The sequence below is a fragment of the Calonectris borealis genome, chromosome 29 (assembly GCF_964195595.1).
Source record: "Calonectris borealis chromosome 29, bCalBor7.hap1.2, whole genome shotgun sequence".
Taxonomy (NCBI): Eukaryota; Metazoa; Chordata; class Aves; order Procellariiformes; family Procellariidae; genus Calonectris; species Calonectris borealis.
Window position 1 is genome coordinate 3,228,619 of NC_134340.1, and position 4,576 is coordinate 3,233,194.

The following is a 4,576-nucleotide window of genomic DNA, read 5'->3' on the forward strand; positions in this document are numbered from 1 at the left end:
GGCCCCGCTCGCCAGCCGGGCCCGCCGCCCTGAGAGCCAGCCGGGCCGCGGGGCGGGAGAGCCGGGCTCGCTCGGGGCCGCGCTGTGGCAGCGGTTCCCTTCTCGCTCCTCGCTGACGGTGCCGCGCCGGGCTGCGGTGCTGCCGCGGGGGAGAGGCCGCCCGGCAGCGGTTCGCGCCGGCGAGTTCTGCGCAGAGGCGGTTAACGGTCCCCGGCAGCGGTTCGCGCCGGCGAGTTCTGCTCGGAGAACAGAGCAGAAAGCGATGGACGCGCCCGGGTTAACGGCCCCGGAACGTTGGAGGCAAAAAGCGCTCCCTGTACAGTCTGGGAGAGAAGGAGCGGAGGAACCGGTGCCTGACACCAGAGTGGCGGATGGGGGGGTACGGGGACTCTGGGGCAAGAAGGGTGGGACCGCAGTGACAGCAGAAAAGGTCCGTCGCACAGGGAAGCCAACTGAACAGCTACGGCTTTCCACTAAAAGCTCCAACTTCAGCCCGCGACTGCCGCTGGAGCAGGAGTTCCCATCCAGTACGAAAACCAAACATACACAGACGGAATTAGTGAATCTTTTTCTCCCTGTTTTGCAGCATGAACGGGACAGACTGCAAGCGGGGAGAGAAAACTTCAAATTTGTAGGGCAACGTACCCTGTGAATTAGGCTTTTCTTTCATGAGCTCATGAAGAAATACAACAAACATGACAAACGGGGCTCAGTCCCCTTTGTCCAGACTAGTCTATTACGTGAATTCACCACTCAAGTCACGAGGTTTCATAACTTACAACCCGTAATACTCAATTCATGCACTTACAAGCAAAAAAAAAAAAAAAAAAAAAAAGAATTAGTTCCCTAGCGAGAGTGCTCATCCTTCCTCCTCTGCGACGGTGCGGGCATCCCCTGTATCACCCTGGGAAGCACGAAAGCTGCAGTGGTCCAGCTGCTGTTGGACCTGCTTCAAAGGCTTTTTGGGTAAGCTGCTGTTTCACACCTTCCAGCTTGGAAGTCTGGTCTATACCATTCCCAAAAGTCAGCAGATTCTGACAATACTGCCAGACAAAGATGATAGCTGCAGGAGACAGCCAGCTGCACGTGATAATGGCTGCATCATGGCCCCTCAGCTCTTCCTGGCCACCTGTGCTGCCTACCTGGTAGGTAAGTAGCTCTCGCTTCAACCTAACGGCGCTGCTCCCAGCACACATCAGGCCTTAGCATGAGCTGGGTTGGCCAAAGTCGAGCAGGAGTTGAGTGAACAGTCACACTCCACCCCCTGGTAGAGTCAAACATCTCGCACAGCCATTGCTGTGGCCCGTGGAGGTACTGCTCGTCCTCTCGCCTCGCCTCCAGGGACCTGAGGCAGCGCCAGAGCTTACAGCCTTCCGGCAGTCGTTAGTCTCGTGTTGCTATTCTGTGCCAATCACGATCCCAATATCGGACTGAGTCAGAGACCTAAACGCTCCATGGCCATTTGTTTTATCAGCGTAAGAATGTACATCCCAGCTCCTGAACCCTGCTGCATCCTTGGACAGTGGTATTGGCAGTAGCAGCAGTCGCCAGCCTTCTCCTCTGGGTACTTCTATGGGTCTGGTAGACCCGGGCTCCCTGAGGAGGTGAATCTTCACAGGTGTTGAGGGCAAAATGCACGTAGGATTTATGTGAGTGAAGTGCATGACGCTCAGCTCTGGCAAGTGAGCCGAGAATACTGCTGAAGCTATCAAGTTGTATCTTAAGGACGTTTTCACCAGGAAGCCTCCGTGTTTGAAGTTCTGTTGCTACAGATAACTCACTGGACCCCCTTCCCCTTGTGACTGTTGTGTCTGCCTGCACTGTGGACCTACTTCAGCAGTTCAGCAGGAGAATGAAGGGGCTCTGCTCAAAGAATAGTCCTCCGCTGGCTAGTTAGGGCACTCCGCTGCGTCTGGGGAACAGCGCAAACTGGAACTTGATCTCCCGCTTCCTGGGAGATGCTCTTAACAGCAGATGGCCACTTCTCCCACTCATACCTCTGGGTTACTGTCGTGGTTTAGCCCCAGTCGGCAACTAAGCACCACACAGCCGCTCGCTCACCCTCCCCCCCGCCCCAGTGGGATGGGGGAGAGAATCGGAAGAGCAAATGTAAGAAAAGTTGTGGGTTGAGAGAAGAACAGTCAAACAACGGGGGAGAGAGAGAGGGAGACAGAGGGGGACAAAACCCGGGAGAAAAACAAGTGATGCAACCGCTCACCACCTGCCGACTGACACCCAGCCAGTCCCCAAGTAGCCGTTGCTGCCCCCCAGCCAACTCCCCCCAGCTTCAATACCGAGCGTGACGTCATATGGAATGGAATATCCCTTTGGCCAGTTTGGGTCAGCTTTCCTGGCTATACTCCCTCCCAGCTCCTGGTGCACCTCCTCGCTGGCAGAGCATGGGAAGCTGAAAAGTCCTTGACTCAGTGTAAACACTGCTTAGCGACAACTAAAACCTCAGTGTGTTATCACGTTATTCTCATGCTAAATCCAAAACACAGCACTGTACCAGCTACTAGGAAGAAGATTAAGTCTATCTCAGCCAGAACCAGGACTGTTACCTACCAAAGCGTGGGAGGGTTTTTCAGGCTTCCTAGCCCGGTTTCACAAAGGTGCCCTTACGATTTCAGAGAGGAGGTCAGATCTGTCCCTCTCTTCGGTGGTGGTGTTCCCTGGCCTATGCATATTGTTTGCCGTGAAGTCCCTCTGACGTCTTACTTGCCGTGTGCACTACGGGCTTCTAATTCAGCACCGCGCATTCCCCTTCTGGAGCTGGCTGCCTGCGTTTCGCACCTCGTCTGCTCTAGATGCTTAGCAGATCAGGGTCCCGCTTTTCATCTGGTTTGGCTTTACGTGGACAGACCTCGGTATTGTGATTCAAACGTAGCAGGTTCCATAAGCCATAAAACTCCTTGAGGAATTGCTTCCGTTATTTGAGTTCACTTGCCGAGAAGGAATATTTTCATATTGCTGGCTTGAGGTTGGGGATCACATTCCCGTGTGGACCACAGCCCTTGGCAAAGCACGCGTCACTCTGAAAAGAGAGGAAGACCTCTCACCTGAGCTGTTTTCCCCAAAAGGGCAGAGCACCGAGCGCTGCTCCCAGTGCTGGCATCTCCTCCGCTCCAAAGCAGGCAGAGGGCAACATGCCAGAGCCCCTGTGGCTGCTCTGCACTGCAAACCTCACCGGAGGTGAGAGCAGCTGGGTCCCTCCACCAAGAAGCCCCGCAGGCACAACCCCGTGTTGCCAGGAAAGAGGAGAGTTTGAGGCTTTGCAAGGCCTCAGCAGTCCTTTAGGGCTCATTTCCCCCCTGGGCTTAGTTCATCGCATTATGCTCTGCTCAGTGGTGAAATGCTCTGACGTTAGGAGAAATGAGAGTTTGCTCCCTCGTCATGCGCTAGCTGACAAGTCTTTCACCTAGATCATAGCAGGACGGTTCTTCACTACCTTGTGTAGCCAGTAGTGCTCCTGCTGAGGAAAAAGCATGTGGAACTAAGGTGTCAGTAGCCCAAATCTCTCTTTTGATAAAAAGAGTGGGGTTACGAAATCCTGTAGGAACCTCTGTCTTCAATATACGGGCGATGTCTCGGTGTTGTACGTGCGAACGGTACGCCAGAAAGAAGCCTGGATTGTTGGTAATCTAAGTTCAGTCGGGGTGACTCTGGGAACCTGTTCCTTCCCGTTCCCCAGGGACAAAGCGTCTGCAAGGGCTGGAGTTCGAGGGTGCGTCTTCCCCGGCAGCCGGTACCGTGGAGCTACGGATGGTCCTCACAGCGCGGGCGTGTCTGAGCTCAGCCTTTTGCCTCTTTCAGGTGTCCCTTGTGCAGACGCAGCTGGCCCAAGACTGCTGTGCAAAGACCAGGCAGGAGCTGTCGGACCTTCACCACGAGCTGTCTTGCTCCTTAGCAGCTGTGGTCCGGGAGCCCAAGGCTGCTGATCCCGAAGCAGAGACTGGGAAGCTGGGTCAGCCTCTGAACCTGTAGAGGAACGGCTGCAGCATCGCGGGGTTCCTGTCCTGTGCCCTTGGCAGGAATGTGTTGTGTTTTGCTGCGGGAAATGGGGGTGCATTGGTTCTGTTTGCATTTGGAAGCATCTCCTAGCGACCGTGATTTTTAAACTTTTTTGTAATAAAAGACGTTTTGCAGGACTGCACTTTTTCAGCAGGAAGAAGCAAGGGGTAGGTAAATACGTGACTTAGGAAAAGATTCTACGAGTTTCTTACTTGCAGAAGTAAGCCATTACGAGCTGTTGTCTGATTGAAGCTCTTGAGTTCGTAGCGGTTCCCTGTGACGAGAGAGGGAATACCCTGAGGATAACTGCTCTGACTATTAAAGACTGAGGCAAAGAAGACGTTAAGTACCTCAGCCTTTTCCTCGTCCTCGGTGGCAATGTTTGCCCCCGCATCCAATAAGGCATGGAAATTCTCCTTGGCTCTCTCTTTGTCATTAATATATTTGTAAAAACATTTTTTGTTGTCTCTCACGACAGTGGCCAGGTTGAGTTCTAGCTGGGCTTTTGCCTTTCTCATTTTCTCTCTGCATGACCTTACGAGATCCCTGTACTCTTCTTGAGTTG

The 4,576-nt window shown here is 53.7% G+C and overlaps 1 long non-coding RNA gene across 1 annotated transcript in view; it reads left to right on the plus strand.

The window, feature by feature from the left end:
* The window catches only part of LOC142094333 (uncharacterized), a 40,676-nt gene extending 36,531 nt beyond the window's left edge, over nucleotides 1–4,145 (plus strand). Inside the window, exon 2 of the long non-coding RNA XR_012677640.1 lies at nucleotides 3,814–4,145. This is a non-coding gene — a long non-coding RNA (uncharacterized LOC142094333). The remainder of the gene's footprint in view (nucleotides 1–3,813) is intronic.
* The last annotated feature ends 431 nt before the right edge of the window (nucleotides 4,146–4,576 follow it).